At 39.0% G+C, this 27,769-nt stretch overlaps 1 protein-coding gene across 11 annotated transcripts in view; it reads right to left on the bottom strand.

Moving 5' to 3' along the window:
* TCF4 (transcription factor 4) overlaps positions 1-27,769 on the bottom strand; it is a 356,515-nt gene that overhangs the window by 125,546 nt on the left and 203,200 nt on the right. The window lies entirely within an intron of this gene.

Below are 27,769 nucleotides of genomic sequence, written 5' to 3'. Positions count from 1 at the left end.
TTATATAATAATATCACAGTCTCTAAAAGCTACGTAGAAACTTACCCATAATATATAAATCGCCTGATTATACTCTGCATTGAACACATTGTTCTTTTAATTATTCTGATATGCAAGAAAACCAGTGTAGATACTACCATTTATATTAAGAACAAATTTACTATTTAATAAAGAAATTTTAGAATTAAGTACTAAAAATCTAACTTTATCGTTACTTGTAATCAACTTTTACTGACTGAACTAATTACTGTCCTTGATAAAGTACAGAATGTGTTTTCCCTAATCTAAATTCTAATCACCATGTCACTCACAACAGACTTAGGGATGCTTCACTAACACACTATTCACATGCAAAATACTCTAAATAGGCCAATTATGACTCTGCCCCTGTTCCCTGGTTAACCCGCTGAGAACTGAAAAATTTCACAAGGCAGTCACCAACTAAAACAAAGGGTCCTTGTTTTAAATTAAGACAGTCTTTTTGATTCCTAAATAGCTCAACAAAGTGGCATGTCTTCTAGTGAAAGCAGTTGGTCAAATATGACCCATAAGCTGGAAAATCAAAAATTCAAACCTCCCCTTTCCACCACCATATAGCTAAATATCATAAAGAGAACCTCTCTCTTCCGAGGAGGGATTTTTGTGAGCGCTCGATGAGTAATATATAAAGGACTAATCAGCTACTGACAAGCTTGCCTTCACTGCTTCCAGTTTAAGACTTTTCCAAGGGACACATAATAAACATTACTTTAAAATAAAACTTCGAGAATGAGATTTTAGGATGGAAGGACATTTTGAGTATCAACTCATTTCAAATATCTTAATATTTACCAAATACCTGATACAACCAGATCATTTACCAGACAAAAATCTGACATCCGAATATTCAATTACTGCCTCTTCCGAATTTAGGAAAGATAACAAAATGCAAGGCAATGACAAACTAAAATAGAGGGCTCTTTGTAATAGTTCTCTATAAATCAGGAATCCAACAGTATAACATCAAATGATTTCTTTATCACTTTAGGAGTGGCATTTAAAAATTTTAGAATCTCAACCTGAAATTTCGCTCTTGGTAAATCTTACTGACAGTCTGTTTACTTAAGTCCAAGTTTTCTTTGCAATTTCCATCAATAAAGCCATGAATGATTTAAATCACAACCTCTTTACAGTTTGGGAAATCTACAAATGAGCCTTCATTTCATTGGAAAGAGGAGTTTGAAAATGATATTATTGATAACTCCGTAGTTTAGACATTACCCCTATTTCTGCAATTTTCTTTTCCTAAAATTATACAAAATATTCCAAAAAGGGCTGAGCGGATAGGTCGAAGTGCTTGCCTGTCATTTTAATGAGCTTAACCATTGCTTAATTCTTGTTGGTCCTGGTGGCAAAGGTTTTCCCTCCCAAGAAAGTAGATGCATTCAATAGGTCGACATAAAAACAAACAGGCTTGCTGTGCTGTGTTTGAGCAGCATTCACAACAGAGCTTGAAAAATATAAAATGATAACTAGATAGCTAACTGGCTGTGGCTGACCTCATTGCTGTTAATGTTAAAGAAAGTCATTTCATGGGCCAGTTGTAAATAAATCACGCATCCAACTCTTACATGACATGAACTATGTATAGTGACACAGGACTGAGAGCAGACAGCACTCACAAACATTTAGTGGCTCGTGCTAATCTTTCTTTTCCTTTTTTTTTTTTTTTTGACAGAGCACATTCCTGTTTTTTTCTTTTTAGATCTGTTTGTTCCTTTTTCTCTTTTACTCAGACAATAGAATCATTCTTCTAAAGCATACAAAAATAAGCATTTCCTCACACTTAAGGGAGGCTCTAATCACCCCCCTAGGGAAAATTAAGATATAAATATGTGTTCCTATTGTAGAATACATTTGTAAATGAACAATGACCATTTACTATTGTCTGGCCTTTACCTCACGCACTGAACTCTCTTTAGCTATGAGAAAGATAAAAAAATTTTTTCCACCGGCTGAAAACCTGAGTTTATGAATTTTAAAAAGTTAATGCCATTCAATTTAATAAGTAAATTAAATATTGCACAAAATAGACATGGCACTCATTTATATACGAATTTACCCACATGTATATATACATATTTATATGCGCATGTATATATGTATATACATATATACATACATATCTGAAGGCAAATTTATACTTAGCAAAAGTTAGGTGCAAAAGCTAAAGTCTACTTTCAAAACGGGCAACGTTGCCTTAACCAGGATTATAAAGGTTTTAGGGTTTTCACATTGTGCAAGCTCATGCTCTGCGGTTACGCTGGGTCCCAGTAGAGAGCTGCCTTAGTCTGCCAGGAAACACTGGAAGCAAGATGTGGCATCTCGCAGAGCTAACCTGTAAATCTTAAAGCCAGAGTTTAGCATTTTGTTTAACTGCCTGCAACGTGATGCGCCGATCTCTTCCCCTTATTCGCTCCTTATTTTCTTCCGAAGACCAACCATTTTGACTTAAAATACCCTAACCAAAGAATAAAATGTACTGACTTTGTCAACTCGATTTAAACATTTGGGAGTCCACCCTCTGCAATCAATGCTTCAGCAAAGACCCAGTCCCAACATAGCCACTCAAATGCCAAATGCAGCCATTCTGTAAGGGGCCCTTTCAATGAAACGTTTTGTTTCACATCAGATCTGGGTCTCAGACTATTTTTCTAACACATTCTCAACCCTGCTCCCTATTGCTTTTGTGGGGAGCTTTTTTAACATCCTTGATCAACCATCGAACTTTACTTATGCAACCAAGAATGCAAACCATGAATTAAACTTGGGTAACGAAAAGCAGCATATCTCTCAAATTAGATTTATAACTGAATGGTAATCAAAAATAGAACTGCTTCAAGCTTAAATGATCAACTTTTTTCTTGTTAAACTAAAATCATCTCGCGCTGAACTATTATTTCATTTCAGTCAGCACTTTAAATGTAATGGGTGGGTGGTACATTTCTAAAAAGGAAGATTATATTTACCCTTAATTATAGATATGAGAGAGATCAGAATACGACGAATGCTGCTTTTGGGCTTATAATTAATTCACCTAATAGGCGAATGACCTTGAATTTCAGAGTTGGAATCTGGGAGAGAAAAAAAAAAAAAATAGAAGTCGGGGTGGGGGGGAATCTCTGGGGAAAAATCAAATGTGACCCTGGTTTCTTAGGGTTTTCTCTGATTTTGCGTCACTCCCATTACGTTGTGATCCGATATCAGACACAACATCTTGGGGGGATGTTGGAGAACAGAGAAAAGCAGTCTCAGATGAAACCAGATTAAGCCCCTTTTCTGAACTATTGCCAAACGCTTGTGAGTCTAATTCATGTTTGGGTATTCTAGTACTCACACAGCTGCAATTCCATTCTTTCATCACAAACCTAAGTAATGTATAGTGGCTTTGTATAGCGAACTGACTCTTTATAGCCAGGAATTTTACAAGGCTTTCTGTTAATACGGAAATAAATTTCTGAACCACTCTAAGACTTACAAATGCGGGATATATGTAGAGGGATCTGATAGACTGCAGGGCCAAATGCAAAATATACATTGAGAAAAATTATAAATTAGATTTGTTTAAAAAACTTAATTCGCAACCGAGGTCACTTTTACATAGTTAATTTTGCACAGAATTGGGTTTTCAAAGACACTGCTGAATAAGATTCCTAACAGCCATGGGGAAGTTTTTGCAAATCCCTGTCGAATAGCTGCTGCTGAATTTGCCATTTTGACCACAGAAGGGCCATTGCTGACTTACTACAGTAGCAGGAGGGGGTGATAATTTTGCTGCTGTTGGCACTTACTCTGCAACCCAGAAGATATCTCGCACCAAAGGGCAATGAAGAACACAGTATTTCCACCTGTCCGCTTTTGAACTTCAAAGCTCAAAACTGAAGGTCAGTCTCTGGACAGTCTTTATTCCTGATACCTGAAGGTCCAGGAATATACCTTTACAGTTTACTTTGATTTGGTCTTATGCTTCAACAAAAGAGGACTCGGGAAACTTAGATAAGATGGCAAGGATAACTTTAGTAATCAGGGACTTAAAAGATTGCTGTTACACTGGAGAGAAATGCAAATTATTAAAATTATCCTTTAGCAACGATTTTCTTTTAAGGACTTTGGTCAATGTCTGTCATTTCTACTTTAAAAGTATAATGCGAATTGTAACCAGTCAGAAGTTGAATCCAAACCTTTTAAGGTAAGATGGAGAGCTTTGAGGTCGGACAGAAAGGTCGAACTCTAGCTCAGAGGCATACGAGAAATGTGAGTGGCAGCTGGTTATGCAATTGCTCTAAACCATATTTTCCTCCTCTGTAAGAAGGGAATAATAAAAGCTCTATCACAGAGTTAACAGGAGAAGATGAAACAACATATGTACAATGTCCAGCAGAGCTGGAGTCCAGCACACAGTTACTCTCCTTCCTCCAATTCATGGCCCCATATTATGATGCACTGATTATTATTTAAAAGATTCCTCAAAAGTTGTGAATGTCAGTTAGACCCCCTACACCACCTTCAAACGTAAAGTATATACTGAGATAATAATTTTGAAAAGTCACTAGTAAAGAACTGAAAAAGAGTTAAATATGGCAGTCTCTATAAACAGTGATGACAGCCTCATGGCCTAGAGCTACGCTGGCAAGAAGAAATGGCTAGTTTTCTTCCATGCTTAATAAAAAACTGGCCAACAATCAATCTCTATAATTTCAGCTTAAGTGGCCATTTTCCTGGAACTGCCACAAGGATTTACATCAACGGCTCATTTCATTTTGCTCTTTTGCAAGCATGAGCAAACTGCTACTGTTAATTCAACTATACGTGAGATCAAAACTAGTCACAGTTAGCCAACTGGGTATGCAAAAATAAGAAATGCATTATATTTGATAGAATTTGATCAATCATGTGATGTTAAATGAATTCAAATTCTTACTACATTAGCCGCTGAAAAATGACATCAAATAAAGTTCAATTTTGTTTTTCCCTTTGCAAGGCCAATTACAGGCACTGAATGGCCATTATGTGGTATTTTTCAAGTACAATTTAAAAAAAAACTTTGCTTCCCCCAAGACATCACAATAAATAAATGCACTTCACAGTTTTGGTTGGAAATTCGCATAACTCCTAAAGAATTCAATTGACCTTGAACAAAATTATTCATTTTAGTAGTGATTATATTTCACCATACATTCAAAAATTCAAATATATTGTCTTTTCCTATGAAGACACACACCACCTTATATTTAAATGTTATAATGTGATGCAAAGGTTGCCATGGTAACTATACTTAATGTATAACACAGTAATAGTCAGGTAAAAACTCATGCATTTTGGTATGGAAATTACAACTGCCCAAGGGTTGACAAGATTTATGCATTCACCTGTTTGACTACCTCTCAAATTAAAAAAATATATATACATTATTTATTGTATACAATAAAGTGAGGAAGTCATTCCTTGGTTTCTGAAAATCCATTCTGGAATCCCAGGTCATCTATTACATATTCAAAAGAGGATTACATTTGTTAGTGAGAAAGTAGAAATTCAGCAAAAAGAAGACACAAAAGCAAAGAGTAACCTACAGCATAAGTGGATTTGAAGAAATCTTATATAAACAATATAGAATTTAAGATAACTACCTGCTTTTCAGTTTATGCACCTTCTCAATTCAGGAAGTTTATTTAATATATAACCTGATAAGTATGCTGTAATCACTACTTGCCTTAAAATGTTTCTCTTCAGCAATTTTGTTCCAAAGTAAAAACAGAACAAATTTGAATAAGACCTGTTAACATACTAGGGAATTAGCACCATTTCTCCTATAAATATAAACATGTGGCTATATTAAATGTGCTGAAAAGTATATTTGGCCAGGTTGCTATTTTAGTAAAATAAAGGAAGAGTGACCTGTCACATGTCATTCTTCTTCATATTGGGTGGGAGAGGTTCCACTTCAAGGTTGTTATAATACCTTCCCCTGTAAGTAAGAATCTATAAAACCCATTTTCACATAGAGACTGTTTTTCTGGAGGACAGGGGCCAGAATTTCATTCATCCTGCTTATTAACCAGCAACTCAAACAGGTGCTCATATAAAGTCGAAGAGCCAACGGTATGAGATTTACTAAAATAAAGTATCCTGATAACTATCTGAACTTGTACATAAGATGACAGCCTAACCGCGTGACATGAGGAAATGGAGGTTATCTGGAGAAGCAGCAAATACATAATGAAATCCTTTTTTTTTGAAGATATTGTATTCTTATTATGTAACTGCTACACTTCCACTTTTTATTTATTTATTTTTGGCTGTGTTGGGTCTTCGTTTCTGTGCGAGAGCTTTCTCCAGTTGCGGCGAGTGGGGGCCACTCTTCATCGCAGTGCGCGGGCCTCCCACTGTCGCGGCCTCTCCCGTTCCGGAGCACAGGCTCCAGACGCACAGGCTCAGTAGTTGTGGCTCACGGGCCCAGTTGCTCCGCGGCATGTGGGATCTTCCCGGACCAGGGCTCGAACCCGTGTCCCCTGCATTGGCAGGCAGATTCTCAACCACTGCGCCACCAGGGAAGCTCCCCATAATGAAATCTTTGAATCATCGTGAAATTAAGTCCAGACTACCCTTCCAGAGTGACACATGGTCTCCTGCTTCAAGAGGTCTGCGTTCAATGAGCATTAACAGTTTTCCCCCTAAAGTGCTCTTTCAGGAATATGTGGCATGAAGGCCAAATTAGTTTATGTGGTAGTTAACGAGGCAAAGACTTATCCATATCTTAAGTCCCCAATGAGCCTCGCACTGAGATCTGCCATGGCAAAGGCTCACTAAATATTGAAATGAATACAAAAGAACCGTTGCTATTGATCAAGTTGAGGACTTAAATAACTATTCTGGGTTTTTTTTGTTGTTGTTTTAGGATAAATCTATTCCATTAGTCACTCCTACTACTGTTGCTGCTAATAATAATAACAGCAGTAGTAGTAGGGGGGAGGAATAAATTAGGGGTTTGTGATTAACAGATACACACTACTATATATAAAATAGATAAACAGCAAGGACCTACTCTACAGCACAGGGACAGGATATCCTATAATAGCCTGTAATGGAAAAGAATCTGAAAAAGAATATATATATACATATATATATATATATGAATCACTTTCCTGTACACGTGAAATGAATACAACATTGTAAATCAACTATACTTCACTAAATAGTTGTTTTGAAAAGAAGGAAAATAATAATAATAATAGTAGTAGTAGTAATAGCAGTAACAGGACAAGGAGAAGGAGGGGGAATGTGGAATGAGAGGGGTGGTGAGGGTGAAAGGGACAGTAGTAGCAGCTACCGTAACTGAGTGTCTTCCACGAGCCAGGCACAATCGCAGCTCCTTTACATACATACTAACAAGGCAGAAGATGGGACCCCAACGGACACACGGGGACATTCAGGGTGGAAGCGTGGCCTCATCAATGCCATGTGGCTGGCAAGTGGCAGAGCCAGGACTGGAGTCCAGTTAGGCTTCACATCAAAACCTGTGCTTAGCCTCTACCCCACACACTGCCTGCACTCTGTTCTGTGCACTCGGGCTTTCCTGCCCTCACTCCCACCATTAAAAGGAGTCAATCTCTTTCTCTGCAGTTCATCTTAACACCAACTCTGATCTCTTAAACTTAGTCCAAAGGCGCTTCTAAACTCAGTCATGTAGGGCAGGCCTGAGTGTGAGTGTCACTTACCCCCACATAACCTTGTACAATGTGTCTAACCTTGGCAGGCCTCAGGCTCCCTGTCTGAAAAATGTTGGTATTATAATAATACTACCTGTTGTAAGAATTCACCTAGATAATCTAAAGTGCTTAGCAAATTCCTAACACTTCCTGAGCCTTAATTAATTCTATATACACAATTATATAATACATATAAAATATATAAAATATGTATTATAAAATATTTTATGATATATAAATCCAATATATATTACATAACATGATTATGTTAAGTTAAAATGGGATATGATATATTATTATATACAAGCAATACACATACATATTTGTACAAGGAGGGTAAGGGTGTTCGAGGGTGCCTTCATGAACAACTGAAGTCTCAGTTCTTCTGAGACTGCCCACTGCCCTTGCTTCTCCACTGCCTCTTGCCTTTCACCTTAATTTTAACCTCTTGTCTCTAACCTTGATTTCCATAGTGTCGTCAATTATCTTTTCTAAGGAGGCTCAAATGCTTTTCCTTTCTTGTTATTTCTTTTCCCCAGTCTTCCCTCATTGCATTCCTCTCCAATTTCAGTCCTCCTCCTTCTAGACTTTTCCTTGCACTTCCTCTGAAAAAATTCACCTGCTGCAACATTACATGTTGAATGACAAGGAAGTATTGACACATCTGATTTCTCTCTTGTAGTCTGGGGGCTCCCGAAGAGCAGAAAATGAGCCTCAATCGTCTTTGTATTTCTGGCCTCTAGTACAATAGGCCCTGGTACATAGTTTGTCCTCAATAAATGCCAACTGGATTAAATAATTAAGTAGTCGATTAATTAACTAGTGAATATGCTTACATGAATGACTTCAAAGGTCCCCATCATGAAGATAACTTCTCCATCTCTATCCTAGTAAACATATAACTCTTACACCTGCATATTCAGTCCTGTCCTCAGCTTTGTTCCTGTGCCTCTGGACTGCTCTTTAGGAGAACCATCGACCTTGTCAGTGCTTCATAAGAAACCTAAAATTTGACCCTTAATACACAAAGGGCTCAACACATCTTTTCCACAGAACGTCTGCTGCTTCCTAATTATTGTCTCAGTCCTTCAAAATATATTTGAAGAGGCAGAATTTGTAAAGTCTATGAAGAATTTAGTTGTATGTTTGTCTAAACACATGCATGAAGGTTTACACTTTTTAAAATCTGTGATTGGTTTGGGTGAAAAAATGGCTGGACTTCCCTAAACATGGCAAGTTGTCAAATGGTTGATCCCTAAGAGGCCAGGTTCCAGTGAGAATCTGGAACAGCTGGGGTAATGCAGGCACTACCTGGGAGCTACAGATTCAGTGATGCCACACGCCTCCAGCAGAAAAGACACTGCGGGAAGAGGAACAAAGACAGCGAGGAAAAGAGGGATGGATTGTGGAGAGTTTTAAAGGGAACGGTTACTCTGGGGAACAAACAGGAAACAGGCTGGGAGAACTTAAAACAGCTGGCTGAGCTATTACTCTTCCTGAGTACGCAGCAAGGAAATCGAAACGTGTTATTTAGCACTGGGATTCTAATTTCTTGACTACGGATAGTAGGATGGGTCAGGATCAGAAGATAGGAGGTACTCAATGCAGCTGGTGGAAATGGAAATGGCCACAGAAACGGAGACAGAACTAGAGACAGAAATAAGATAATCAAGGCGATGACTTAAGACCCGGGCTTCAACACAAGACAAAGTTTTGGTATATTTCGTCATAGGAAGTGACATGACCTAACCTTTCTTAGACTATCCATGCACAATTTGTCCGAACTCTTCTGATTATGTTAACTTTTCCAGAGTGGCACCACTAACTACTAAGGACAATGTTCTAAGACCGAGGTCAGCAAATATATCCTTCTATTTTTTTTTTTCTTTAAAGTCTTTATTGAATTTGTTCCAATATCCCTTCTGTTTTATGTTTTGGTCTTTTGGCCATGAGGTATGTGGGATCTTAGCTCCCGGACCAGGGACTGAACACGCACGCACCCTCTTCATTGGAAGCCAAAGTCTTAACCACTGGACGCCAGGGAAGTCCCAGCAAATATATTCTTAAAGGGCCAGGGAGTAAATATTTTAGTCTTTGCCAACCATGTGGGCTCTGTCGCAATTACTCATCTCTGCTGTTGTGGTGCCAATCATTAATATGTAAAGGAACAGGTGAGGCTGTGTTCCAATAAAACTTTATTTGTAAGAATGGGCTGTGGGCCAGATTGGCTCCAGGCCAGTGTTTGCTGATTCCTTTTCTAAGATGCAAGTACAGTGCTTTGATAGGACACATCCTCTAAGCTCAATTATTTTGCCATGGTAAAAGTGTCACGAAATTGTATGGATGCCTGCTTTCCACCTTACTCTCCCCTCATCCCAGCCCCAACCAGAATGTTCATATACTGCTGTCAGAATTTAGCTTTCTAAAGCCCAGAGCGCTCCTGTGTTCAGAAAATCCTTCAGAGGTTGCAAATACTCATCCCCTGACCCCCAGCCCACGTCTAATCGAGCCCCAATCTACCTTTCAGGCCTCTCTTCCCTCTTCCACACACCGTGAGTCGCCACTGTTCAGGCACTGGAGATGCAGAATATCTTCATCGGTATCTTCCCCTCAACTCAGCCTATGTACGGTGAGAGTCCCATGGCATCTGGGCCTTTCCCCACTGCCCTCTCCTCTCTCCTCATCTCTAGCCACTGCCAGCTCCAGAGCTTCAAAAATACGGCTGCCTGGCCCTGACCTGAGCCACACTGCCCCTTCCCCACGGAAACAGCAACCTCTCTTTCAAAACTCCATTCAAATCTCACTTGTACCACAAAATCTTTCTGAGGTGAACTAACCAGTGTTCATTCTTTCAGTTTACTCAACATTTACACATACCACTTTAAAAACAGCCTGAAATTGTCAGGAGCAAAATGATATTTTAACAGCAAGCAACCAACTAACTTCACAGAATTAGAACAGGGCTGTGATTTTTAAGCTTCCTGAGAGTAATTATAGAGCATTTGTATCCAGCTATGTTCCATTTTCTCTCCAAGGATGTAGAACTGGTATATATTTTATTATGTTTTCTCATAATTCCTCATTATAAATATATGTAGCTATTCAGCGTATGACACTACCTGAACTAGTTCACAAGCTAGTTTAACAAAAATCATGAAAGGATTCAGCAACACAAACACGTCTAAAAGAACAAAATAATCTCGTATAACAATTTTTTAAGGAACCGAATTTCTTAATCTTTTCACACAAACGTTTCACAGAAAAGTACATGCATAAAAGTCATCTGATAACTCAAAATTAGACTGGACTTTAATGCAAATCCAAACAAAGTGTCGAATAGAGAAAACTGGGTGGGGAGAGGGAGGACACAGGATTCAAAAATTATTCTAAATTTTACCTGGAAAACTAAATGCATTATTATTATAACTAAGAAAACTTTTACAAAGAAGTCAGTTGGGAAAACTTACTATATATACATATATGTATATATTTTAAAACAAACACTCTGGTACTGCTGCCAGAGGGACAGACATAGCAATGTGGAAGAACGTATAGAGAGATTTATGATAAATGTGTCACTTAAAAATCAACATGAAGGGCTTCCCTGGTGGCGCAGTGGCTGAGAGTCCGCCTGCCGATTCAGGGGACACGGGTTCGTGCCCCGGTCTGGGAGGATCCCACGTGCCGCGGAGCGGCTGCGCCCGTGAGCCATGGCCACTGAGCCTGCGCGTCCGGAGCCTGTGCTCCGCAACGGGAGAGGCCACAACAGTGACAGGCCCGCGTACCGCAAAAAAAAAAGAAAAATAATCAACATGAAAACAAGCATTATTCAATACATGGTACCAAAAATTTGTTCAGCATTCGACAAAAAAAAATTAGGTAGGTCTTTGCTTCATACTTCATGTGTATTTAGATGCAAAGGATAAAACATAAAAGCAACAGAATAAAATACAAACTTTTAAAAAATTTTAAAATAGAGAAGAGCTTTGCTAGCTATGACATTAGACACAGAAAAATTACATGTAAAAAAAAAGTTTGGAAAAATCTTTGCAACAAATAGTTCAAAGGAGAAATAAATACCCTCAGTAGATAAAAAGCTCTTAGACTGTATTAAGAAAAAACTAAATCGGTCGGCAGAGAATATGAACCATCCTTTACAGAAAGAATAAATTTGAAATTTGGCAATAAATATGAAAAGATATTTGGTAAATTAAAATAAAACAAATTTTCAACTGCCAGTGAGGACGTTCATTTTCATATATAGTTAATGAAAATGTAAATTGGTAGAAACTCTCTGGAAGGCAATTTAAAATGTACAGCAAAATTTTTAAAGCACATGACTTTGAAATTTCAAGTTTAGAATTTTACCCTAAGGATATGATTGGACAAGTGTACAAAAATACGTGGACATAGATGTCCGTGGCAACTCTTTGTTTATGAACATTCAGAAAAACCTAGCAGTAGTTTTGTTAAATCAATGATTAAGTATGAAATGATGTGGTCAATTTACATTTGAAGAAAAAGCATGTTTTTAAGAAGCAGCACCTATCGTGTATGATCAATTATTCTAAAAAGTATCTGCAGGTCTAACCATTCTCAACAATTCCTCCACAATTCTTTAGTCAAATCATGATGTTTCTTAGAATATTTCTTATTTTGGCAAATTCCAGAGCTTACGTAACATACTTGAGTAACTTCAGAGGGTTCTGCAAAATAATCCTAGACAGTAGGAAAAGGCAGGATGAAGATTATCTTCAGTTCAGAAACCCTGCTTGAACTTCATTTACAGCAAGATAAAGAATAATCTGATTATTTTTGTGCATGTGTAGCTCAGGTGAAAGCTGCCAGAGAGGTTTATCAGGTAAATATCTGAGGGCTTTCTGTAGAAAATACTGAAAACAAACCTTTCAATGTTAATACAAAAGGGCCAAGATCACTTGACCGATTTTTAAAAGTATGAAAGCTAAATCAAGTCTCATTTTTCCCTATGTTGGGTATGACATTTTTTTTTTGGTAATTTACTAATGCTCGTGACCAAAATCTAGAGAAGAACCTGCGTTGAGCAAATATGTAGACTCTCCCACTTTCCTACTGTAGCTTCCTCATCTCGTTCACCTCCTCGCAGAGGTGCTCGTAAGAGCCTGCTTTGCAGCAGAACAACCTCAGAGCACCGTTCGCTCCACAGAAGCGCAGCAGCAAAATGCACTGATAAACGCTGTTTTGTTCACACACAAGTCAGCTCCCTAAGCCTGCCAGCAACAGCAGACCTTCCAACTGAGCAGGTGTTGACAGACAAACAGGTTGAAGGTCTAAGCTTTTGTAGACGGGAGGTGCTACTTCTAAAACTGCTTAAATTGAATTTTTTTTTAGCCACATAGATAGGCCTTCCTTATTTTAAATTTCCACATCTTATGTGAACTGAAAGAAGTCAGTCATTTATATGATGGGCTTAAAATCCTTCAACAATGATATGTGCTTGATTTGTTCCTTGGCTTTTTTTTTCCCTTCCAGAAAAGGTAGATATTGATCTATTTATTTATTTTTTGTTCATTTACAGGTCCACAATCCCTTGTCTTCAATTCTGATTTTCCAAAAGTTCTGAAAACATTTTGTAGTTTTGTGACCCAACCTGACCTGAATTGATGTGAGGATATTCTATAATCCTATTTTTTTTATCCTATTACCCGTGACCACTTGTGTGTTTGCTATAGAAATAGTCATCTATTTCATTATTGGATGCTGCATCAGACTCCACAGTACATGTTACATGCACCGTACTAACTTCCTAAAATGCAAAGAACTCCTGAACTTTGAGACATCTATGGCTACAAAGGTTCTGATTAAGGAACTGTGCCAACAGAAGTTCTTTTAAAGTGCTTAAGGAAATGGTTTGAAAAAAAAAATTACTACAGCAATTATCTTTTAATTACTTTGGAGGAATGCTGTCAGCACCTAAACCTATGAAAGTAAAAGTGGCTTTCAATTCCCTTCGAATATTCACACCCAGCCTGCTCAAATTAATCATGAATATTTGAACATTTCTGGTTTGTCCAAACCTAGTAGATCTCCTAATTGGACACCATGTAGACCTCTACTTATTGTTTGCTAGATGGTAATTTTATTTCTTCTGGAGAACAGTTTCATATTCAGAAGTACTAATCATATCTAGTAAAAGCTTTGGTTGTTTTGATTTGTCAACTACTTAACTGGACATCTAATTTTTACAGCTATCTGAAGCAAGTTTTATGCACCGCCAAATACAAAACAGTTTAACCGTCCAGGTTTCATTCATGTCATAGAGACAAAGATCCATTTCCCTCAGGACCCGACATGATCTTTGCTCTGAAACGCATGTTCCACATTCAAAGCCAAGTTTCTCAAAAGTGTTCTAGCATACAGCTCTAAAATTGTCAGGGCAACCTGCGATATACCATCTGTGAGCTGTGTGCGCTTGTGTGTGTGTGCGTGATTATGTGTATTTATGTATGTACATATTTTTATAGATTTACATTTACCTGTTTATTTGTAGACTGTCCCCATTCAAACACCCACAAACCTATCTGCCGTCCTCCCTCCTTTTGCCAACGCAGACAACAGCTCTTGCAACTTCTTTTCCTTTGCCTAAAATGCCAATCATGGCTAAAGGAGTTGGGGAAATGATGACATATGAAGAACTTTTTACAGCTCAAGTTTCAGGCTCCTACTGTTTTGTGTTTCACCAATGAATCTAGGAGTGCCAAAAAATGTCTTTAGAAGACAGGGACAACTCATGAAAGTTATTCCTTCAATAAATATCATTATCATGTTGCAGGAACTGTCTAAGCACTGGACATAAATCACAATGCCACCTAAGATTCATTCATGGATGTGCAAGAAAACATGAACAAATAAACAAATTAGCAGAGTGGAAATACTCATCTAGTGAAATGAGTTAGGCTTACAAGGCATCCTATACATTCAGACAGAGGGAAGAATGCAAAATACTATAAAAAGCTGTACAAATATGCAAAAGGAATTATTATAGATGATCACACTCCAGATAAGGTTTAATAAAGAGAAGAAACTTCATTAACTTGATTTGTCTTTAGTATTTTGTAACCTCCAATGAAATACTCGTCAGTGGATCCTAAAGCCAATACACGACAGATGATGGGAAACTTTAGGACGGGGGCGAACAGGCTGGCAGCACATGAATTCACTGATCAATCTAAGTAACATGAAAAAGAGAATGTCCAGATATTATCTAACTCTTGATGTGACGCAAAATGATGTATACAAGATAATCCAGAAAAAGAAGGAATCCAGATCCATTGAAACCTTTAGATCCAACTGCCAGTTTACAGGAAATGTGGAGAAGAGAATAACACGATAAACGACACCACAGGGCAGCAGTCAGCCAAATCCAGACTTGGAACTTTATACAGGAAAAATGACCCAGTTATAATATGAGAAGCAGGAGGGATGGGGAAAGTTACGGATTTTAAAAAGACTTAAGAGACATGACAATCACATACAACGTGTGGACCTTGGTTGAATTCTGATTCAAACCCGCCAACTGTAAAAGACATTTGCAAGACAACTGGGGAAAATCTCGGTATGCTATGAAAGTATTATTGATAGTTCTGCTAGCTGTAATACCAGCATGTGGCCATGAAAAGCAAAGGAGGGGGCTTATTTGTTAGAGATGCTCCTGAAATATTTATAGGTGAAATAATATGCTAACTGGGATTTGCTTTAAAATATTTTAGAAGCATAAAGTGGAAGGGATGCAATATAAAAAGACTGGGAAATGATGACATCTGTTGAAACTCAGTGATGGTAGGACATTCTGCAATTTTCACTATTTTTTGGTGCATTTGAAAATTTCCATAATAAAAGAGTTCCAGAAGTTTAACATGTCAATAAAACAAATTCTACATGTTTTAAACATAACAAAGGAGATCGAGACTGAGACTCAGCATGCTTTCTGAACACCAGCAGTGGGGTTAAAATCTGCAGATTCCTTTAAGATTTAGACTCGGTCCCTTTCTTAGGGTCACAGAGTTGTTAAATCTGACATGGAGACGAGGTCCTGGGAGACACCGGACTAAAGGTCAAGCAGTTGGCCCAAGAAAGAATCGTAAGTCCCACCCGATCTGAGGACCAGTTCACAACTTTGTCCCTCTGCCCCTGTGCCACGATGCTCCATTCCTTTGCAAGGCAGAGGCAGGAAGGGACAGAGGTCCAAGAACAGGCGGGCAGCATGCACAGCCCTCGCGAGGACACTCACCTCCCCAGCAAGCACACAAGACAACCAGCCTTGCACACCCTCCCTGTGCATCCGTATTGCCCTCACACCTGCACAGGTGCTCACCGTGAAATTCTAAAATATTTAAATACTCTAATTTTGGCATTAAGGTAAAAAAAAGGTACGGGGGAGCAAATGCCAGCAGCTGGATTTTTTTTTAAAGCTGACATAAATAAAAATGTATTCATTAAATGTTTATGAAAGTCAAAATTCAGCTGTTTGCTAAAACTGGGTGATTTGGCTACTGCTCAAACATCAACCTCTCAATCTGCAGGGGAAAAAAGCTGTGCATTTTTAGCTTTCAGAACATCAAAGGTTTTGTAGGCGTCCTGCAGTGGATCAAAGGGATGATGTCGTTTCTCACCCTCAGCTCGCGTCCCATCCCGGTCATCCTGCGTCCCGGAGAATGGGGTTTCCGGGTGGGGTGCTGCATTACTCAAGGACAAGAACAAGCACGTTCTGAACCCAATCCCGACTTTAAGTTCTTAGAGAGGAGCATTCAATCAACTGAGCAAAACTGCAAAGAGCTTCAGTCGGTACTTTAGGACGTCCTCCTAATTCAGAGCGGGCCTCTCACCATGCCCATCCTTTTCCCAAACACGGATTTGAGGGCACTCTGGATGTGAGTGCACTGCAAATGACAACTGTCCAGCGAACTTCGGAGCTCAGAGATCTCATTAGGCCTCTCCGAATGCAAAGAAAGGGATGAGAGAGTCTTGAGAGATAGGAATAAAATCTACCAATCTGCAGGAAAAGAAGAGCAGCTAAAAAGTTGTGGATCCAGCAAGGAGAATATTAACTGAGGACCAGTTACTAGCTAGGGAAATCATGAACATAGAACAGAAGAGAAGAAATGTAAGTACGGAAGGGCTAAACTGCAAAACGTGTTTTCTCGTGGGAATAACTTGGGTGTGCTCCGCAATACGCTATACACTTGTGTGTGGGGAAATGGTTCCTTTTTTCTTATAATCTTTGCATTGAATTGAAACATTTTCAGGGACATTCATTACCTGTCTTGATGCAAACATGAATGACTGCTGTGATTTCAGTTGAACAAGCTGCCTAGAAGGGCAGTGTCAAGCCTTATACATGTGTGCGACCAGCTACTTTGGTGTCACTGAGGTCCTCTGAGGTTTGGTGTTTACCTTCACTCTGGCCGCTCCGTGCTTTTGAACTCCTCAAGGGGGCAGAAAGCTCTACTTCCTTCATGAGCTTTAGATACCTGGTCCCCAGAGGAACAGGAGCTTCAGACGGTAGGAAAGAGTTTGAAAACACAGGCCAAAATAATCTGGAGGAAGCAGCCGAAGAACCATGAAGGGTCTCGCCTTCAGGGTGAGGTAAAGAGCCCAGGGTTCAAGTCTTCCTAGACAAGTTACCTAACTGCCCCTCACCCCAGTCTCTTCATTCGTGGGATGGAGATGATAACTGTGCATGTTCATGTAGTTGCTTGGAGGAGGGAGGAAAAGATACCCACGGACCACTTGTCACATGTGGCCCTGAGACAGTACATTAGAGGAAAGGGAGTGCCAGTGAGAGTCAGAAAAACTTTTTTTAAAACTATTTTATTTATTTATTTAGGTTGTGCCAGGTCTTAGTTGCAGCATGCGGGATCTTTTTAGTCGTGGCGGGCGGACTCCTTAGTTGCGGCATGTGAACTCTTAGTTGCGGCATGCACGCGGGATCTAGTTCCCCGACCAGGGATCGAACCCGGGCCCCCGTGCATTGGGAGCACGGAGTCTTACCCGCTGGACCACCAGGAAAGTCCCAGGAAAACTTTCTTTGTTCGTTGATTCTTGGTTTGTTTTTTATGAGGTGCCAGGCACTGTACTAGATGGTGGGAACACAGGAGGTAACCCACGCCGACATGTACAGCACGAATAAATAACAATACTTCAGCTGGGAAGTCTCTCCTCAATCATCAGTCTGATATAGAGATGCCTCTCTCCCCACCTTCCCCTGCACCTAGCCCAGGTCTCCAGCATGCATGGTGCTGAAAATCACCCAACTCTGAAGTTAGGATTTCAAGCTGATGCTGCTACCCATCTGCCTCCACCCCCTACTGTAAGATCCTAGAAGCTGGGGTCTTCGTGTCCATGTACCTAGTACTCCTTACACATAGCAAATAGTCAGTACAAATTTAACAACCAGGTTAACGGATAAATAAAATGAAAGAATAAATGACAACTTCTCAGTTTTCTAACTTATAAAATGAGGATAATATCAGTTTCCCTTCTTTACTGTATTTAAAAGCATTTAGAATGTATACACTTCTATGCAGGCCTATCTTTTTCATAGTGCAATAGCCAAGAAGTGGAAGCAACCCAAGTATTCTTCGATGGATGAATAATTAAACAAATGTGGTATCTACAAACAGTGAAATATTATTCAGCCTTAAAAAGGAAAGAAATTCTGACACATGCTACAACATGGGTGAGCCTTGAGGACATGATGCTAAGAGAAATAAGATAAACATGGTATGATTCCACTTATAAGAGGTACCTATAGTAGTCAAATTCATACAGACATAAAGTAGAATGGTGGTTGCCAAGGGCTGGGGAGGAGGGGAGAATGGGGAGTTGTTGTTTAATGGGTATAGAGGTTCACTTTTGCAAGACGAAAAAGTTCCGGAGATTGGTTGCCTGACAGTGTAAAACATCCTTACCACTACTGAGCTATACAATTAGAAATGGTTAAGATGGTAAAATCTATGTTATGTGTTTTATAGCATAATAAAAAAATTTTTTTTAAGTTCTATGTAGGGAGGCTGGATTGGGATGATAGATTGAATGTAGGCTTCTACTCTCCCTTCAACTCCACATCTCCTAAATGATCCTGTGTGTGTGTGTCTGTGTGTGTGTGTGTCTGTGCCTGTAAGTATGTGTAGATTTAGAGAAGATACACATACTAGTAAATGCTGAAAAATAAAAAAGAGCACCTTCAATGGACTAGGAATTTTTGAATTGTTCTTGAAAGATAAAAGTAGATGGATTGGCTCTGTAGTGGGAAAACAAAAATCATAAATCAAGCCAGAAGACTGCAGGAAAAAGAGCTGAGTCAGGGTGCCTGAATCCCAGGGTCGACACGTAAATGGAGCTGGAGGGGAGTCTGATGAAATAATCAGTGATTAATTGAGGTGCTGTACTGAGAGGTGCTAGGCAAGCCAGGGCAAATATGAGATGGAAAAAGGGGGAACATGACTTTAGAACTTGAATTCCGTATCTAGCAAAATTGCATTCCAAATGTTGATCAAAATAAAGACAATACAGAAAATGCAAGAATTCTGAACATTTATACTCCTACACTTCTGAAAGAATTACAAAAGGATATATAACCACAAAGACAAAAATAAACGAAAAAGAAATGGCACAGTCCACAAGAAATAGTAAGATGTGGAAAGTAAACCCAAGAGCAGAGTCCGTGTAATTGTTGATGCAATAAAAATAGAAAAATCTAGAAGGAAGTAAACTGATCTCAACTTGGAAGGTAAAGGAGGTAGGAAGAAGTAGAAAGTGGGGAATTAAAAATGTTCTAAGATTCATTCTTATCTTGTTCAGGGAATATATAGATAGTAACCAACTCTAGACTTATAATAGAAAATATAATTTTAAATCTGTGAGTTGAAAACGAAAGAGTAATTTTTACAAGGAAAAAAATAAGATGTGTAATTCTCCTATTATTAGCGGGGGAGAGCAGCAAAGAAAACAAAGGTTATGTAATCAAGCCAAGAAAAGGATGGACGTTAAACAGGAAAACTTGGGAAACACAAAAATTAACACAGCAAGAATAAATGTATTTTAATAACTATACGTGTTACCTTATTTTGTTGTGCTTATTTTGAGATTACATTCCTCAGTTAAGATACAGTGGCTGTCACATTAGCCTGGAGAAATGTAAAGCTAAACACTGTGCAACAGACCACCAAGAATAAAACAGAATGAGAATATGAAAAATAAAAAGACAGAGAATATATGTAAGATAAAATCTACAAGAAGAAAGCACAGATAGCAACATGACTATCAGTTGAAAGCCAATGCAAGGCAAAATTAATAAAAGAAAAAAAAGTATATTTCATATTGATGAAACTCTAGGCCACCAAAAATATTAAATATTCATGAACCTCTAATGTCTATTTATGACCCAGCTTTGAGGTATATTTTTAAAGTACAGATACACGAGAAATTGATAAATCCATCATCAAAGTGGTAGACCAGCACAAATCTCTCTCAGCAATTTAAGCAAGTAGACTGAAAACAAGACACTGTTTACTATAGGAAATAGAGAAAACTCAGGATATTTGTCATTTTCAAATGCACATGGAATATTTAAAAACTAACAGCAGATGAAGCCACAAAGAAAATCTCACTGAATCACCCCCAAGTAGGAAATATCCACGCCATTTCCCCATTCGAAATGTAATAAAGAAATTAAGAACAAAACTATAATCGCATGACCATCATGAAAAAGCATTATATTAAAGCAATTTTAAAATGGCATTTAAAACAATACAGAAATCAATGACAATGGTAGTACTGACAGTATATTAAAAAATCTTGTGGGATGCAGCCCAAGCAGTAGGCAAGTGAAAAATTATGGCCTAAAACTGCATATTAGAATATGTAAAAGTAAAATTAAGTGAGCTAGGCATACTATATAGAAAGCTAGAAAAAGTTCAAAATACTAAAGAAATGAGATATTAAAATATATATGAAATCTAAATAAAATGTAGATTATCAATAAAACCAAAAGAAAGTTCTTTGAAAAGATCGAAGAAAAGACAAACCTCTGGCAAGACTGAGAGAAGGAAAAAGAGAGAAAGAAAAAGAGAGAACACATATCAACAAGATTACAAACTATATCTGTACACAAATCTTAGATACGGATAAGGAATTTTTCAATGTAAAAATAACTCTATGTATAATTTTATGCAATAAATTATGAAGTCTAGAAACTGGATGTTTCCTAGGATATAAAAAGTATCCCAATTGACATACAGAGAGCTAGAAATTGAAAAGTTAGTCAAAAATTCACTTCCAAAGAACCAGCTCCAGGCAATTTCTCCCAAATTTCAAAAAGTTCTGCCTTACATAAGCTATTTTAAGGTACAGAAAGAAGTAGGAAATTTTCCCGATGCCCTCAACATGAGCAGCATAAAGGTAAGATGTCAACTAGACAAAGTGACACACAAAAAAGAAAATGACAGGCTACCCTCCAGGTGGAACAGGAAACAAGCGAAATCCCTGGATAACAAGGGGCCTATTGCATTTAGTCACAAAATTTCTGGGACAAACCCTGTTTTCCATTTTATATTAAACCCTGCTTTGCCAGTTTATATAAAATTTTAAATAAAATATAAATGTAGATAACATATAAAGATATATAAAATATAAAATTTTTATAAACTGGCAAAGCAGGGCTTATCTCAGGAATTCTTTTAGTATGACTCAAAGTTTTAAATTCTCTTATACACATATGGGTTTAAACACACATGGGTATATTCATCTTAAGAAGTCATGGATTGTAAGAAAGTTTCCTTAATCTATTAGAAGTCGATTTATTTAAGAATGAAGCAGTAGAAGTTTCTCTGCTCAAGTCAGAAAAGGCAAGGCTGATAAAACTAAGAAACAATACTGTCAATATTTGCCAGTGATTTTCTTCCTAGAAAATCTTAATCAACTAAAACAAAACAAAACACAAAAACAAACAAAAAACAATCAGAGGCCAGTAAAAAAGTTCTGTAACATTACATTATGGGTTGTAAGATCAACATACGCAAAAAAGACAACTTTCCTGCACATCAGCTAACCAATGAACAACTGTAATGGAAAAAAAAAAAAATCCTGCTTAGAAAATATCTAAAGATAAAATTAACAAGAACATTTTTAAAACGTATTAAACGCTACCGAAGCCACACAAGTAAATCTTTACAAACGGGGGTCGCAGGGGTTCCAATTTTCTAAATAGCGAGTCTCTATATTAAAGCAAGTTAATTCTCCCCAAATTAATCTATTAAATGCAACGCAGTTACCACTTTTATATTTTACTCAATATACTCGTATCTTTAAAACTCATGAGTTTTTAAGAATGCACTCGTGTCACTTTTATATTTTTTAAAGACATGAAAGTAAGGGAAAGAAGATGCTACGCAGTTTTATCACAGTACGTTCTGCAAGAAGGCGTGACTATTGGGATGCTGCGACCAGGCTAAAATGTTAGTTACAGCAGAAGCAGGCCTAGAATCCAGAGTCTGACTTCTTTTCCCAAAACGGGAAGCCGGTCACTTGTTTCCTGCTCAAACCTACGTATCCAGAGAAGAGGTACCATTTCTCAACTACTCAGCTTCGCAGCCTTTCCAAATGGCTCTTCGGGTTGAAGGGCCTTCTTTTCCACTTGCCCGTATTATATCCCACCCCTCTTTCCCACACTTCACTTGGCGCGACGTGTCACCCATTCTCATCTCACAGCCAGTCCAGTTAACCTGTGGGGACACATCTTTGATGCCTGTGGGGAAACTGCCCCGGGACACCTCAATATACCCCTGACATCTAACCTGAAACATGGCGTGTAGGTTTCACATCAAAATAGTCAATCACACTTTCCTTTTTTACCAGGTGCCGGGGAAACCATTGTTTTTAAGAGTTTAGCTTTCCCGTGAGAATTTTTGCGAGGACTCGCTACCTCAGCCCTTTCTTGAATGTGGCTCAGTAAGGAAGGAATGGCAGACTCCGGGTGTCTGTAAACTGGAAGGTGGAGAGCTGCTCCCCTGCAGAGTAACTGCCTACCCACCAGTCCTCGGATCTCCTCTTTCCACCCATATTTTTCAATTAAGTGATTCACCACCAACATGCTATGACTAACCTGGAGCCTCTGATCCATTTGGTGAGCTCGATATTATAAAAATGTAGAAAGAGGTGCCCAATGGGAGGTAAGAAAATTCAGCACCTTCTCTGTTTGAGGATAGATGGCCAAAAACTGGTGAGATGGTACCTGTTGTTTCTATGTAAGAACAGATTACTATCTCACCACCCCTCCCCAGGTCTCCCTTTACCTTACGATAGGATAACTACAAAACAAGCCACTCTAGGGGTTAATCCCTAAAGCCTCTCTCTACTTAATGAGCATATTTTTCTTGGAATAGGGAATCAAATGAGTCACTTAATCCTATTATTATCAAGAAAAATATGAATCAGAGTCAAGGACAAAGGGGAACAAATGATATATTAAGTAGTCATGCTTACATTTAACTGATAAGAACAGCCACTGGGGTATATACCCCATGAAGTTCTCAAAGAGACTGCTGAAGTCCTGTAGCCTTCAATCAGGCCAACATGGTTATTCCAAGAAGAACTTAAAATTTTTTTTAAATTAATTAATTTATTTTATTTATGGCTGTGTAGGGTCTTCATTTCTGTGCGAGGGCTTTCTCTAGTTGCGGCAAGTGGGGGCCACTCTTCATCGCGGTACGCGGGCCTCTCACTATCGCGGCCTCTCTTGTTGCGGAGCACAGGCTCCAGACGCGCAGGCTCAGTAACTGTGGCTCACGGGCCCAGTTGCTCCGCGGCATGTGGGATCTTCCCAGACCAGGGCTCGAACCCATGTCCCCTGCATTGGCAGGCAGATTCTCAACCACTGCGCCACCAAGAAGAACTTTAAACCCCATCATGTTACCACTGTCCAATGAGTGGGATTTAACAATGTGTCCTCCACATCTCTCATCCTTTTCAAAGGAAAGCTATGTGTTACTTGGGGCACTGAACGTCAACAAAAATGATTCAATACATGCTGCTAACATTTGTAACCAAGGGAAATTCCACACTGTGTTGAACTTGGTATTATTCTGTGGAATAAGGTACATCACGTCCAGAGGGCAGAGAGCCAAATCCTGGCCACCATTAGTCCCTTTGTAGCTCTAGAAAGATTATTTCTTTCTTTTACCTTATAGACTAGAAATAAAACCATCTGAATATTTATTAAATATTTATTTACTATGTTATTTTCTTTTGATATGAAATTAGGCTTTGGAATTAAAAAAGAGAGAGAGACAGAGAAAGAAATGCCTACCGTCTCAGCAGGAAAATTGCAAAGAGTACTTAATGTTACCAAAGTTATGAGTTAGACCAAAATAAAAAGCTTCACGACGAATACTTGACCCTCAGATTTTAGAAACAATGACCTACTCAAAGATACTCTTCACTCTTATCTACCAAAAGTCAAGGATAAGTTACAGCTTGACTAATAACCTTCAGTTTTATAATCATAATAGCCAACATTTACTGAGTGTGTTCTATGGGCCAGACTCTTTTAAGTGTCTTACATACATTAAATTATTTAACCCTCACAAAATCCTATGAAGAAAGTACTAATATTAATGCTATTTCACAGATAGGGAGGAAAACTGAGGTATAGAAAGTTTAAATAACCTGTCCCAGACAAGACATTTGGCTAACGGAAGTCTGGCTTAAGGGCCGCACCCTTATCTTCTATGCGCTAAATCCCTTGAGCATGACACCAATCTCCATGTAGTGGAGGAGACCAATCACACTGGAATATCTGATATACATCTGCCCTTATACATGATACCCAGAAAACTATATTTATTATCCACTCTAGAAAATTCTTGTGGCTGGGAAGAAGGTTTAAAATAAGTCTTAGTATGTATATGTATAACTGATTCACTTTGCTGCACAGCAGAAACTAACACAACATTGTAAAGCAACTATACTCCAATAAAAAAGTAATAAAAAAGTAAAATAAGTCTTAGCTATCCACACTAGTGTGCACAAGCGAAGAACAGGTTAACTCAACGAAGTAATGTTTCAGAGAGATGACACAAGGAAACTGGAATTTTGAATACAGGCGAGTTTGAGAACCACAGAAGTTCCTTTGAATGAAGACTTAAAATAAGATGTCTCTTACAAAAGTAGCCCAGCACTAAAATTATCTCAACATTCTATTCACAAAAGATGTCAAGTTCTCAGTTGTGTAACAACAAGTCCTGATCTACTTCATTTCTATTCACTGGAGGATCCTCCCTCTTTCAAATAACATATTTAGTCTAATTCTGACTAAATTTACCAGTAACGGTTATTTATATCAAAATGTAAGTATAGAAGAGTGTGAGGCATGTTTTCTCTTTTTCTCAAGAGGTAGCATCTTGGGAGGGTGGGTGGGTGGTGGTAGGGGACGGTAGGTGAGAAGAGAAAAGCAGGGAAGGAGGCAAAACATCCAAATCGACGTGGTGTAGAACAGACAATGCTTTATTAACGCAACGAGTTTGTCAACCAGGTGGTCCATTACAGTGTATCTGCACAAAAGGAACAAGAAACTGGGGTCTGTGCAGTGTGGAGGGAAAGCCCAACTCACAGACGACAATTACACCTCAGTGGGGAGCGGAGATGGGGGAGGTGATAAGAGTTCCAGGAGCATTGAAGGAGTGTGTCCCTGGGAAGCAGAAGACATGTCAGAAAGCCTGCTTAAGAAGAGGCAGGGAACTGACCAAGACAAGGAGGGAAGGAAGGGGACCAGCCCTCAAGAGCAGAGCCATTCCCCAAAAGCCAAAACCAGTTCAGTTTTCTTCGTGGAATACGTCATTTACTCAGCTTTATGGTCAATTTTTTTTTTTTTTTTTGCAGTACGCGGGCCTCTCACTGTTGTGGCCTCTCCCATTGCGGAGCACAGGCTCCGGACGCGCAGGCTCAGCGGCCATGGCTCACGGGCCCAGCCGCTCCGCGGCATGTGGGATCTTCCTGGACCGGGGCACGAACCCGTGTCCCCTGCGTCGGCAGGCGGATTCTCAACCACTGCGCCACCAGGGAAGCCCTGGTCAATTGTTTTTTTTAAATAAATTTATTTATTTTATTTTTGGCTGCGTTGGGTCTTTGTTGCTGTGCATGGGCTTTCTATAGTTGTGGTGAGCGGGAGCTACTCTTCATTGTGGTGCGCAGGCTTCTCATTGCGGTGGCTTCTCTTGTTGCGGAGCTTGGACTCTAGGCAGGCAGGCTTCAGTAGTTGCAGCACGTGGGCTCAGTAGTTGTGGCACACAGGCTTAGTTAGTTGCTCCGTGGCATGTGGGATCTTCCCAGACCAGGGCTCGAACCCATGTCCCCTGCACTGGCAGGCAGATTCTTAACCACTGTGCCACCAGGGAAGCCCTTTATGGTCAATTTCAACACTGGTGTTACTCCAGAAAGCTAAAACTTAACATTTAAGGCAACAGAATTAATAATAACAACAGTAATAGAAGCAGGTCAGGTATATCATAGGTATCAGTTCTTTATCCTTGCAGTAGTGTACTGATATACCGCCCTTGTGTGGGAGGTGCATTTCCATGGTGTAAATACTCCCTCCATGTTAATTTCAAGCTCTCAATGGTTAAATCGCTAGCCTACAAAATTCCTGAATACTTAACTATTAGCTCTCCTTCTTCACATGATGCTTGCAAGTCAGTTTTAGCTCTTGACGACAAAGTTACTTAATGAACTATGTGGGTAAGTTAAAACAATGCAGCTACTCATTTGAGTGTTAATCCTGGTTTTCTGTGTGATCTCCAGGATGATTTTAAATCATCTTACCTCATTTATCAACACTAAGAGTAAATTAGCATTAATCCTTAAATTTTTATCGTATCACAAAAAAATCTGAATAGCTAAAGCAATCGTGAGAAAGAAGAACAAAGCTGGAGGCATCACATTTCCTCACGTCACAATATATTACAAAAGTTATAGTAATCAAAACAGTATGGTGCTGGCATTAAAACAGACACACAGAGCAATGGAATAAAATCAAGAGCCCAGAAATAAACCCACACATATACAGTCAACTAATCTTTGACAAGGGCACCAAGAACACATAATGGGGAAAGGATAGTCTCTTCAATAAATGGTGCTAGGGGGCTTCCCTGGTGGCGCAGTGGTTGAGAGTCCGCCTGCCAATGCAGGGGACACCGGTTCGTGCTCCGGTCCGGGAAGATCCCACATGCCGCGGAGCGGCTAAGCCCGTGAGCCATGGTCACTGAGCCTGCGCATCCGGAGCCTGTGCTCCACAACGGGACAGGCCACAACAGTGAGATGTCCGTGTACTACAAAAAAAAAAAAAAAAAAAAATGGTGCTGGGGAAACTAGATACCCACCTGCAAAAGAGTAAAACTGGACCCCATCCTACAACACTCACAAAAGTTATCTTGGAATAGATTAGACTTAAACGTAAGACCTGAAACCATAAAACTCCTAGAAACACAGGAGAAAGGCTCATTGACATTGCTTTTAGTAATGATTTTTTTGGATATGACACCAAAAGCACAGGCAACAGGAGCTAAAATAAACAAGTGGGACAACATCAAACTAAAAAAAGTCTGCACAGCAAAGGAAAACATCAACAAAATGAAAAGCCAACCTGTGAAATGGGAGAAAATATTTGCAAACCACGTATTTGATATGGATTTAGTATCCAAAATATATAAGGAACTCATAAAAGTCAACAGCAAAAAACCAAACAATCTGATTACAAAACGGGCAGAACGCCTGAATAGCCATTTTTCCAAAGACACACAAATGGCCAACAGGTACCTGAAAAGGTGCTCAGCATCGTAATCACCAGAGAAATGCAAATCAAAATCACAATGAGATATCACCTCCCACCTGCTAGGATGGCTATTATCAAGAAGACAGGAGATAACAAATGTTGGAAAAGATATGGAGAAAAGTGAACCCTCATGCACTGTTGGTGGGAATACAAATTGGTG

This window comes from Lagenorhynchus albirostris, chromosome 14, assembly GCF_949774975.1.
Source record: "Lagenorhynchus albirostris chromosome 14, mLagAlb1.1, whole genome shotgun sequence".
In the NCBI taxonomy this organism is placed as follows: Eukaryota; Metazoa; Chordata; class Mammalia; order Artiodactyla; family Delphinidae; genus Lagenorhynchus; species Lagenorhynchus albirostris.
The sequence above is the reverse complement of the archived record's forward strand: the minus strand, read 5'-3'. Positions and strand labels throughout refer to the sequence as shown.